Source organism: Thermobia domestica, chromosome 2 (assembly GCF_964235325.1).
Source record: "Thermobia domestica chromosome 2, izTheDome1.hap1.1, whole genome shotgun sequence".
Classification (NCBI taxonomy): Eukaryota; Metazoa; Arthropoda; class Insecta; order Zygentoma; family Lepismatidae; genus Thermobia; species Thermobia domestica.
In genome coordinates, this window is record NC_137455.1 from 222,785,948 (window position 1) to 222,799,751 (window position 13,804).

Genomic DNA, 13,804 nt, shown 5'->3' on the forward strand with positions numbered 1-13,804 from the left:
ATTTTGTACGCATAATATGAAATACATACTTATATTTAACTATTGCTGTTATACATGTTATATTTCACGTACGCATTAACATGTTTAAATTATATCCTAATTGTAGATTTAGCATGATAACAAATAATGATTTTCATTGCTTATACTGTAATTCTAATTAGTTAATGATTAACTATAATCCTATGAAGAAAAGAAAATATTTACATACCTTCTTTTAAACTTAATTACCAAACAACCATACAAACACATACAAGTTACTAATAAGGAGACTTACGGAAGTGTCACTCACCGATTTGAATGAAAGTTTGCACATTTGTAGAACATCGAAAAATAATACACTTTTTTTTTTATTTCGGCAATGGTGCTAGTTTAAGGGTGGAAACCACTCTTTGAACGTTAGGGGTGATATCGAAGCATAAACAGAAAACAATCATTTAATGTAGAAGAAAACATACTACCATGGGGGTTTTAGGGTAGCTGAATCAGAATCTGACGTTAAAATTACAAAATTCAAAATGGCGATTGCAATTACAGAAAGTTTTCTAATTTGAAATGCTGTACATTTAATCAAGAACAATCATAGTTAGCAGGGATTACTGCGAGGAGGTTGCAGACCGATTTGAAACTCCTTTCTGTAGTTATTTTAACATGATGCTTGATTAAAGTGAGTCTCTGCACCTCTCAATATTCAGAGTGCTTATGTTTAGTGAGGGCCGCGGTGGCTCAATGGTAGAGCGTTCACGTCTGGTACATAGGTTTGCTGGTTCGATCCCAGCTTGCGCCAAGTAAACCTTGTGGTGGGCAGACACCGGAAGCTTGGGTTTCCTCAGGGTTCTCTCGTTTCCTTCCACTTTCTTCATTACACAATTTCATTTATTTCTCATCATCACCGTCTCCTTTACCCCAGCTGGCATAACTGTGGGACGAAAACCTCAAAGATTTCATTTCACTTATGTATAGTGAGCCCCCTCGCCTCTCACTATGTCAGAACTTGATAGTATATCCTCAATTGTTATAATTATGAATGTATTGAGAAAACGTTTTGCAGTAATGATATTTCGTTTAAAAAAAAAAAAGTGTGCGATGCACAAACATTATTTAGACCATACATACTTTATTACGACAATAACTGTGCCCAAATCGCAAAATGCTACACAATCTTTGAAAGAAAACGTTGTGTGATTTTCAAATGCAGTTTTTTTTTTTTTTTTTTAAATAACCACGTTTGTACCACGAATACCTAGTAAAATTTGCAAATCTGGGACAAGGAAACTTATTATGAATCACTGATTTTATCTTAATTATATTATTACGGAGATGTAAATTTATGTTATAGTTGTATAGAAGAGCGATGTCAGAAAAGTGTCTCAAGAAGTTTTTTCTATCGCCTAAAGAACAACACATCAACAGGCTGAATCCTACTAGTTATTCGTTCAGAAATGATTTCTATATTGAGGTACTCTTTTGTTCAAAAGTTGATGAATTGTGACCACTCCACGAATCTAACAACAAAATCGACTTTGCATTAGACGCTGGAGTAAGCACCCGGAATAGAGAGGGGACTAACTAGTGAGAGAGGAGGGGAGTCACTTTCAATAAGCACCCCGAATAGTAAGAGAGGAGAGGGACTCACTTTAAATATGCACCTTGACTAGTGAAAGGGGATCGTAGGGGATCATGTTAAAATAAGTACAGAAAGGGGTTTCCAATCAGTCTGCAACCTCATCACAGTAATCCCTACCACCTATGATTGTCCTTGGTTAAATGTACAGCATTTCAAATTAGAAAACTTTCTGTAATTGTAATTGCCATTTTGAATTTTGTAATTTTGACGTCAGATTCTGAGTCAGTTACCCTAAAGCCCCCATTGTAGTATGTTTTCTTCTACATTAAATGATTGTTTTCTGTTTATGCTTCGATACCACCCCTAACGTTCAAAGGGTGGTTTCTACCCTTAAACCCACAACATTGCCGAAATACAAAAATACGTCCCGATTATTTTTTGATGTTTTACAAACGTGCAAAGTCTCATTTAAATCGGTGAGTGACACTTGCGTAAGTCTCCTTGTAAGAAACACAAATGTATGTTCACTACTCAAGCTTAAATCAAATTTTTATCACGAATCACTCTTGTATGATCATAATATTTTAAAATTTATGTATCATGTCTCTCCACGAAATGCTTCTTGAAAAAATGCTAAAATTGATTAATAACGTTTTGTCACTATGACTTTTAGGTAATTGTATGAAATAATAGAGTATATAATAAAATCCATAAATGCCAAAATTATAGCATTGTGCTGAAATAACTCAGATTTTGAACGTTATTTGACAGGGTTTTAACACAAGTCATAACTTTGCAAGACTTTCTAAAATCTGTTCGAAATAGGATGACAAAAATTACATATTGATTATTTGTTAAATGAAATGTTAGGACTATATATTAATGTCTCCATATACTTTCCACAGTATGCATAAAAACATCTAATGCTGAAACCCGCTGAAATGATGTACAATGCAAATGTGGACAAGAGGAAATTGTTTGACATACTCTGAATTAGAGATGCAAGGGCTCGGGAAAAAAACGGCTTTTTTGAAAAAAAACTCGGTTTTTTCTGCTTCGCTTTTCTGCTTGGGAAATTTTGGGCTTTTTTTCAAAATTCTGCTTTAAATTGATAAAGCAGACTTTGTTTCGCTTCTCTATAACACAAAAAGTTATTTAATTAGTGGTTGATGCCAATAATAATATAAAACCTCGAAAATAAGCCATGAATTTCGAAAAGATATTTTAAACAATTTTACTTCAACGTTTTTACATTATGAATTCCAAAGGATTAACCAATGTATATAATAAAAATATTAACCTCCTATATACAAAAGTAAGCAGAGTTGGCAAGAACCATGGTTGTTTCTGAAAATGCCAAAAACCCGTTTTGGGGGGGCAGTTTAAACCAGGCTTTTTTGGGGTTTAAACCAGGTTTTTTTGATTTAGATATTTTGCTTTATGTATTTATATTACATATTCACAGAAATAGGTTTATTTCGCGTTGGTGTTATTATGCAACAGCGGGGTTATGCTGGAAGAGGTCCCATGAGCTTAAAGAAGTCCGGTCAGTAAATTTCTTAAATTGAGAAACTCCCGCCCTAGCCATCGGGAAAATCCCGTCATTCTTTTAAATGTAAAACAATAACGAGAAAATCCTGTTATTGCTTTCCATGTAAAACTTTAAGGTCAACGTATTATAATCAGTACGCTAAAACTGAGGTATTAAAATTACAAATTTAGTATGTAGATATCATTGAAAATCCAATCCAAGCTAATGTTGGAAGCTACGTAGGCAATCGATAAATTTTACCAATTTCAATCAAAATATTTAAGCAACCTTGGTTTCTTTATAAAACAACAGGCATGCAGAAATATATAATTTGGTTTCGTTTCGTATGTTTAGGCTTAACATCCTTACGTAATACCGAGGTTATCAAGGAGAAGACTATCGCTTAAAGTGACATCCGAACCGCTACTTGGTTTACACATGGAAGAAGGGTTGTGGTTCGAGCGAGAATTGAACATGGGATACCTTGATTAAAAGGTGAAAAGGAAATAAGACTAATGCAGATGGTTTGACATGTGGAAACGTCACCATGAAGTTCACACGATTCGCATATTTGTTCTTTTTATTTTTTTAGTTTAAACCAGTTATTTTTTTTAAAAAAAAAACAGCTGGTGTAAACGAGCCAACCCTAAAAGTAAAAACTTCTTTTAAAAAAATATACAAATAACTAGCAAAATTGTATGTAGTATTTTTACTGCATAATATTCCATACCCTATTTTTGAAAGAAAATAAAATTAAAATAAAACATAAGAGAAATAGGCTACTTAGATTCATAAGATACAATTAAAGGCTGCACATCTGGAACTTTTGGTTCTGTATATTCTTGAAATTCTACAGTCAAGTTTTTTATAACCACCATCAAGGGCACCCATCAGGAAGGGGGCAAGGGGGCGCTTGCCCCCTAGAGGAAAATGTACTTCAGAATATTGAAAATTCAATAGAATTTTTACATTAGTTACAGCAAAATTTGAAACTATTTTTGAAACGTCGCTTATAATTGCCCCCCCCCCCTTGGAAACCACAACATGGGTGCCCTTGACCACATCACGGTTTACCCAGTCCTCAAGTTTTCTGATTTTTTAACAAGAAAGATTCAGCATATCATTAGGGAACTCCCCCCCCCCCAAAAAAAGGACTACGGAATATATTTAAGTTAAGCTAAATACAACTGCACAACAAACATGACTGAGTGGTTGGCTTTTGCGCTTCTATCGGGAAGTCCGGGATTCAACCCAGCATTCGACCATTCTGACAAAACCTTCCTTCATTCCATCTGTGAATGTAGAAATAGTGCGTGTACTGGCCGACTAGGAGTGTAGGAGTTGGCCGACTTCCTTTCTTATTGTTTTTAAATCGTTATTATTACTAATTACCAGCAGTGACGGTTTTGCGAAGGTTAGGGGATCGGTCTTTCGGACTGAAGCCTGTTCACAAAGTTGCGGAATGTCTAAAACGAACGAAATATCTATTAGTTATGCCTTTACTCATAAACTTTAAGCTCCCGTCAAATAAAAATTACGAATGTTTAGAAAAAATAAACATTAGTAGTAAGAAAACCCCTCCCAAAACACTTTTTTAAATTCGCCACTGATTCTCAGTATAAAATGACCTTCAAGGTTGTATCCGGAAGATTATTGCTAAACATATAAACGAAACGAAATGTTAGTTATGCCTGTACTCATAAACTTCAAGCACCTCCCAAATAAAATTAGGACTTTTTAGAAAACGAAACAATCAGAGAAACCCCTCCCAAAGTACTTTTCTAAATCCGCTACTGATTATTTGTATAAATTGGTATTCAAGGTTGTATCTTGAAAATTACTGCTAAATCATTGCAAAACTACAGTATAACAGAAATGTGGAAGTACGGTTTGACGGACATATTTAAAAACGTATACTTTGACGGATATATAGAAAAACGTAAGTTAACTTTTGTGCTAGAAGCTAGAATACTAAGCTCTTAGAAATGAAACACGGATGACAAACTAAAATGATCTAGAGAAGAAAAAAATGTCGATAACTCAAAAGTTAAAATAAAGTTAAATAGCCTGTAAAATTGTCCTCAAATACTACATTCTTTATGTTAGCTTTAATTCGTAAAATATGTGCTTCATCCATCTTGATGGTGAATTACACAGCTAAATATGGCATTCAGGTCGTGGAATTCTTATCTAACTATAGAATATACTATAAGAAAGCTATTTGGATAGAAAAATCATGAAAATGAAAAAGCCAAAATTTTCAAAATTCTCGTTTTTTTCCCAAAAAAGCCGGCTTTTTATGTAAAAAAAAACCATCGATTCAAAAAAGCCGGCTTTTTTGCATCTCTACTCTGAATACTATAGATTACCAGTGTCTCAAACCGAACATGAAGTTGTATTTCTTCCACGTACTATGTTAGATGAACTAGATGTACTAGATCCGTACATATTTCAAATCTACATTTTTATTATTCAGTGTTACAAACTAGGACGTTTCAGTATCACAAACATCCAAATTTTGGAAACCCATTCAATACCAATAACCACAAGTGAATATTCTACAGAGTGGCCCAAAATTAGGTATACAGTCCCGTACTGATCGGTCATGACATTTTATATCATTTACTTTTGTTATCCATACAGATATCGACTTAGTTTCTTCCTTATCTATTCTTAATTTGTTTTCCACTTATACCTTAAGCTCGGAACAAACCAAAGCAAATAAATTCATTATCTTCATAAATTAAAATGCCATACTTGATCGATTCAGGTCTGTATACCTATCTTTGGGCCAATATGTATTTAGAATAAATAGCAACAAACTTACAAGGGACTGAAAATTTACATAAGATCCACTTACGTAGATAGTTTACAAAATACGTAAAGATCATAATGCCGTTTACAACAACTTAATAGCATCGGAGATATAATAAACATTGATAAAGTTTACAATACTGCTTAAAATTATGTAATTGCGAAAACTTTGTAATTACAAGTACCAAAGTGTTTCAAAATGAACGGACAGATTTGATATCTTAATAACTTTTAATAATAAAAACATGGAACAAATTGCAAAATACTCAGAAAATAGCGAAGTTCGAGCAGTGATTATGTAATATGCCATTACAGTCTAATGTGATGATGTTTTTAATAGGAGGGTGCCCGAAATTTTTTGCACCGACTGTACTTGACGTTTAACAAAAAATTTCTGGCTGTTCATATAATTCGTAATTTTGTTTGTTATTCTATTTCAAATTAACATGGAAAGCTGTAAAATATTCATTAGGAATTATAGTTTTGGGAATCAATATCTTTATTTATATATTAAATTAGTTATAAGTCTTGTATATGGATATGTAAATGGATTATTACAATTCTTACGGTGTCAGTGCGATCTGAAAATATAGGTCCACCATTGGACGGAACTTTTCGAATAAATAACCAATCTAAAATTCGACAGAATTTTCAGGACCACCCTTCACCTCTCTTTTAGATATCTAGGTCCTTCTGAAATCTAGTTTAATCCAGATTTTACCAAATTTTATTCGTTTCAAAGCCCCACCGCCAAAAATGCTTTGTTTTGATTGGAGGATTCACCCACGCTATAGTGTTAGAGCGCGATTACTACGACTCATGCCTAGAATTTTGCCGAAGACAGAGAACCCAGATTTTCCCAGTTCTGGAAAGTAGAAATTAACTAGAAAAGCTGCATTAAGAAGGTAAAACTAGTGTAATAATTGAATAAATATCATCCAGGAAGCCACGGAGCCATAATTCATTAAATTTCATAGTAAAAAACCGGATTGTAGAGCTGAAATAGGAAGCGTAATTCAGTGACGCCATGTTTTTGTCGATATAATTAGTGATGGACAGGTTCTACGAAGTGCATCAGTTTGCTAGTTGTTCTTAAATATCCACAAACAGTTTCGGAAGAGTAGTGTTTTTCCCCTTAAAATATTTGTTATCCTTAAAATGATTCCTTTTAGAGTTACGTAAGGCCTGCCCCACTGCCGTTTGTGTTCGTGTATGTAGTGAATGTGATTTCTTTTTGTACTTATTTAGTAGTAACATGGCAGTATTTAATTTCTTTGTAGTTAGGATAGTGATCATAATGCACGTGTAAAGTTTCAAAAGGGCTCCTGTCTACTCCCAACTTGGGGGTACGGCTTCCAGCAGGGATGGGTTGAAAGTATAGTTGTCATAAGGTTCTTTTCCCTTCAGGAAAGGGGCCTATATATTTTTTCAATAAATAGTTTGGGTATTAACTAAACAGTTTAAGAATGTGATTTAGTGAATACAAGGGCCAGTTGGCCCTGTTCCTTTCTTGCCCTTTCCTTTCATGAACCGATAGAGCCGATTTCAAAGAAAATGGTAAAATCTGAATGTTGTTTATGTGAGTAAATAGTAATGATTAATATGCATTATAACATGTATTAATTTAGTTATGGATGTGGCATGTATGTGTTTGTAATGTAGTATTATTAGTAGCAATTGTAGTTAAGTGTTGGAAGAGTGTGTGAAATAATGAAGTATGGACAGTGTATCATTCTTATTCGATCAATAGCTACACGCAACACATCAATCGATAGTAATATTAGAAAATGAGAGTGTCATAGTATTAAAATTCCGTGTACAAGGTCACATTCAGTGGTTCAAGGGTTGATCATATCGTCGCTAGTCCCCTAGTGTCAAAAGTCAGTACTAACCGTCATTCTTATGTCGATGCTATTAGTGATTTAGTCTCCACGGAATTGACCTTTCTTTTCGAAATAAAAACTAGTAAATATAATTCCCAGCCCAAATGCATATACAGTTAGGTTAAGTGATCCAAAATTAATATTTTCTGAAAATTACAACATTCTACTTAGTCTAGAAATCGAAATATTTAAGTAAATAAACAATACGTAAATTCTTAACAGAAGTCGGGCGATATGATGCTAGTTTTTCGCTTTGAAATTATATTAAATGTTCATTTTTTTTTCCTCCGTGGCTGCAGAATAATTTCATTGTTGTCAGAATTTTATAAAATTAAATAATATCGCGGAGAACTCTACTTTCTGTGAACATACATATATTTTTTTCATGAAGCTACGAAGTATAACATAGTATTGTTTGCGTGGTAAGGGAGTCTTGAGTTCGAGGGATGTTTCGTGTGGTAACCGGAACATGAAATGTTGGCAATGATTTATAGATTTAAAAGCATATGACGAAGTGTGCATATAGTCTGGGTGTAGTAAAATAAATAGGGTGTTTATGAAGTACGACGTCGTAATAAATAAATAAAATGATAGTATGTATATTTTGTGAAACGAAATAATTGAGAGGACACCCATATATATATATATATATATATATATATATATAAGCCCAGTTTATGATTAGTCACGTTTCGGTAAAAGAATATATATATATATCTTTTTAAGGATTATGTGTAGCTATCAACATCTCGGGTTCTGGCCCCTACACCGGAGCATCCTGCGAACATGTGGGTGAGATATTGCCGGACTATGTTAGTGCTTAATAGCTTAATTTGTTATTGCAGTCGTATTCGTTCATAATAATCTCGTTTAATAATATTCGTAGCATCATATAATCGCTGACTGGACATATTTAATAATCAATTATGGAAAGACAATAGTTACATAACGGGGCTGTAGTGAATTATTATTATTATTTTTTTTGGTCGGTTTTAAAATAGAATATCCTGCTCCGTGAGATTTTTTTTCTCTTTCTTCACGTTACCTACTCGGGCTAGCTTACAATGTTCATGGAGGCGACAGCTCTGACAGGGTTACAGAATCAAAACAATTAGTTATTGAAATTTATTTTCCGTACCCGGGCATCGACCCCTCCCCCCTTGAATATTTTCGTTTTATTTTCTTAGTTTTCAAACTAGATAGTGATGGAAATTAATCGATGCCTCAGAATTTAGCGCATTCTGAGAAGGGGAGCTATCGGTGAAGTTTGGCAATAGAAATCACCGATCCAAAATCCAGTTTATTTAATTTTTTTTTTATTTTTGGCAAATCCATAATTAGGGTCTCTCTTATTTCATTGCCTTCGGTCTAATTTTCGTACTTTCCTCTAGATCCTTTCTCAGTTTTCGGAGAGGTCGGATATTTTTTTTATTGTTTTAGAAATTTCAAAATTTAGGGCAATGACATCTTGCCCTCCCCCCTTTTCTCTCTTTCGCCTGTTGGTTTGGGCCGGATACGGTTACTAAATAATAATTTTACAAGCAATAACTTGTGAAGTTATTATTTACAAGACACAGACTTGCTTCTTGGCACCAGGTGTTTCCCCCTTGAGTCTACGTATTTGAGTAGACCACCTTTTTGGCATATTAAGAATATTTTGGCTATGGATTTGTTGAGAGTGAAATTCGACTTCTATCTTTGTAGCGTTAGTTATTTCTCACTTAAGTCTTTGGCGCCCCTATTCTTCGTCTTCCTTCTTCTCTATCTCTATCTCTGTCTTCATTTCTTTAAGATTTTTTTTTAATTTTCAACCTCCCCCCCAGATTTTGAAATTGTCGCTTACAATTTATTTAACGTACAACTCTGATCTGAAATTACCAGCTGAGACGTTGCAAGACACGATTCATGGATAGAGTAGATAATGATTGGGTCCTCCATCACATTTTGACCTATTGCCAAAATGAATAACGACTTCATATTTGACGACACTTCAATTACGTTCTTTCACCGTCTTCCCTCTTAAGTTTTTTTTTTATCCATTGGTCACTTTCCTTCCGTTTGAGTTTTCGTTTATCTCGTAGTTAACCTGGGCCCAGAAATTGTATTTTAGGTTATCTAGTTATATCTTTAGGAATGTTCTGTGTTACGTGCCTGCCTCACAAAGTTTTTTTTTATTATTTAAGCACGAATTGAATATATGAAAGTTAAAATTTATAGACGCGCGGTATCAGGTAAAAATCAATTCTTTTTCCATATGTAATGTCGGAAGTCATTTGTTTTTCTTGTACAATGTTTGCAACCTTTTCTGAAATTATTGTTGGGGTTATTATTTTAAATGTGTGCGCATTTATTAAATATAAATATATATAGAGAGAGAGATAAATGAATACGTCGAAATGTACATGTACTTAGTATGTGAATATGATGTTAAAGTAAAAGTATAATATTGAATGTATTATATGGATATATGTAAGAGCGCTCGTGTCTGCCCCCCCCCCCCCAACGTGTATTGGTTGCTATAGTTTACCAGTAAGTTTTCCGACGAATATAAGAATATAGATTTTTTGTCAAGAATACCGCCGTGCACTCAAATAATTTTCCTTTCCCTCTGAATAGATGTAAATGATAACCTATGTAATTATTTACTGGCATGTATTAAGAAGTAACGGCAGGTCTAAATGTAACCCACATCATAATGAATATTATCCCTGAACTACCAACCTAAAACCATTGTGGAAAGTGTACCTTTAATCCCTCTCACCTGCATATGTATCCTGTGACTTGACCAGTGTTTTTTTTTTCCTCAATTTAAACCATCATACTCCTTACACCTGTGGAAGATCGTTTTAAATCCGAACCATATATACATATATACAAAAGTGACCCTGGATAAAGGAGAGGTCTTATGACGTGTCCCAGTGTTAAACAAGTAACTTGAAATTATTCAATTAATAAGTTTGGAAATGGACTGTCTAAGAGGAGAAACATCCTCTGGCGGAAAGTGATTTTTCAAAATCTCTAGATGGGTATAAACGTTGTAGTATGCGAGTGCAGCTATAAACTGCTAATAGCCACAAACTAAATATAGTTGATGAATGGTTTTATAAACCAATAGTTATATATATATAGATATATATATAAACACAAACTAAGTTAAATGGAGCGAAATGTTTTTGGACACTACGAGTAGTGCGTGATTTGTGATTTGAACGCTCAGAATTATTAATATTTTATTTCTCAATGTGAGGTAGAGACTCATAAGTTCTAGTACACCTAAAAGTTTTTATTCTTTTCTTTCCTCTTTGTCCATTTTTTTTAAGTGAAATAAGTGTCTTCTTTGCGTATGTCGCAAATCATAATCTTGCTTTAGCATGCCTAAGATATAATATATGTAATTAGTTTTTTTTTCTTTCCATTTGTCAATATGATCAAATATATAAAGATTTACTAAAATATAACTCTATGTATTCTATTAATATATAACCAAGAACTTGTGGTTTTTTTAATACTTTCTTTATAATTATTTTTTTCACTATGAATGTAATAAACTATTTGTATCTTTGTAGTTAGTTGGTTTCCTTTAAACATATATACACTGTCCTGAGTGAGTGAGCGAGTGAATGCATGATAGATTTAATTGAAGTAATTTTAGTGATATCATTTGTCATATTAACATCTATAATATATGTGTCATGTTTTAATATATGTGTTAAAGTAAATAACCTAGGTCATGAAGGACCGCTACTAACGGTTTAAATCGGCTCTAGGAGTGAAACGAAAATAGCAGGATGAGCCTAAATACGACATCTTTCTTCCAGGAAGTTGAAACCCTTATTGATACGATACATAAATTCATATTGAGTTTATAACTTTGATTTTTTTTTCTTGGCTAATTCATATGTGTGGTCGATCCTAGAGATACTGGATGGTTATCAATCATCGTTTGGAATAACTTTACAAAGAATAATTTCGATTTTCTCCTTTCCTGGTCTAGGTCTGGGCAACCCCAAAAACGTGGTGCCTGGAGCTAGGTCGGGGTGGTATGGAGGAACATGTGTTTATTCCGAAGCATTCTAAAATTGAGTAATCGTTAATAACATTTAAAATGATTCATCTTTCAACGACTTTCCCGACTTCTTACTATATTCCCGGAATTATCCAGTAATCTATTTCGTATTAAAATACTCTATTTGTTTTTCTTTCTTTTTCCTCCCTTTTCCTACCTCCTTCTTTTACCCTTCTACTTTCTTCTCTTTCTTTTTCTATTTCTAAATGAAAAAAAAACGGAGTCATGACTGAGAGTAGTCGCTATTGGCGCGGTCAATAAGTTGTTTCGATGAGTTTCTTCGGAAGTCCGATATGGGATAATTAACCATGAGATGAGTATGCATTGAGGGACGAGCAATAACAAGAAAGTTTGTTCAATTTTACTTTATTGGAAAATAATCATGATTGCAATTAGTAGGTGTTGTTTAGTAATCGCCCTCGTTAAAAGAGAATTAATTTTAGCGACTTCTCTACATGAAGTCCTTCTTCGTTTACTATATATATATATATATATATATATATATATATATATATATATATATATATATTACCGTTTTCTTTCAATTATGAGTCTTCTATGTATCCATCACCACCAGCAGCGTAGATAATATCCAAACGATAGCCACATTCGTCCCACACTTTGATCGAGGTACTGGTATCGATGAAATTCACTGCTGCTGAGATCCTGTCTTGCACTTCGGCAAAGTCCGTAGGTAACGGTATTCTTGACGTTTCATGCTGTATAGTCACCGTGTGCGTGGGTTTTCTCGGGGTTCTCCCGTTTCCTCCCACTTTCTTCATTCCATCATTTCATTCATTACTCATTATCACCGTCTCCTTTAGCCTAACCGGCATAACCGTGGGACGTAAAACTCAAAGATTTCATTTCATTTTCATGCTGTATAGTCAAACGATGAAGTTACATGGAGTATTGTAAGAACATAGTGACCTCCAAACTTGCACTTGAAGGAATACCTTTCCACTTTAAGTCACTGTTGATGATGTAATTCATATCACAGACACTGAAACATCCCATGAACAATTGTCCGCCGCACATCGTCGGGCCGATCGCTACTATGGTGGTATATAAGCAGATTTCGAGCGAGAACAAGGCAGGACATCAAGTCGGTTGAGTAACTGCAACCACTGGCGGACCGATGACGGTTTTGTCGGGGTACCTGCGAACGCGGTACTGCGACGGATGTAAGTTCGGACCATACGCTGATAGTGGCGGTTGTCCCTGCTTACGGTCGTGTGGCGGGAACGGATCGGCTTTGCATTACCCACAACTCTTCACTCTTCGCGTGGTGAACGTCATTTGTTCTGGTTTTCATATGAATAGAAGATAACTCGGCAACGTCTGCTGACCTAGGATATAAGAGCAACGGGGGGTGGCAGCACTGTATTCATGTAACTATTGTCAGACAGTTCGTTGGCTTACAAAACTATTTTCGTGACCGATTACAGCAGAACATGTTACGATTTTGTTACTTGGCAAAATGTCTAATATACTGCCTAAAGCTTTGCTCATTGCAAACAATCAACTCTCACTGACAATATCGAGATACTTCAGATATGCTTGGAAGGTATTGCCTTCTACAGCCGAACTGGCCACCTGGTGCTCTAACCAGGTTAAAAAATAGGATATCCGTAGCTGGCGAATAAAGATAAGCAAGTCCTTGGTATTTCCATCCCCATTGTTTAAATTGTACTCGCGAACTTCTCATATACGGTTGGATTACTTGCCTCGTTTAGGTTCAAGGAAACAACTGTCGAATTGATCTTAAGCCTCCACGGAGGCTAACAGACAATTGATTCTAACAGTTGACGACCTTGCTATTTCTTTAGGTTTCACGATTTATTTGATACTCTCCTCTTCGGAGGCAGAGATAGCTGAAATCAGTTGACGACTTAGGCATCTCTACCGGATAACGAATATATTTTATTTTCCTAACACAGGACAAT

The 13,804-nt window shown here is 34.6% G+C and overlaps 1 long non-coding RNA gene across 1 annotated transcript in view; it reads left to right on the plus strand.

Moving 5' to 3' along the window:
- The first annotated feature begins 6,717 nt into the window (after nucleotides 1–6,717).
- The window catches only part of LOC145679798 (uncharacterized), a 41,131-nt gene continuing 34,044 nt past the window's right edge, over nucleotides 6,718–13,804 (plus strand). The window contains exon 1 of the long non-coding RNA XR_014130551.1: nucleotides 6,718–6,814. This is a non-coding gene — a long non-coding RNA (uncharacterized LOC145679798). The remainder of the gene's footprint in view (nucleotides 6,815–13,804) is intronic.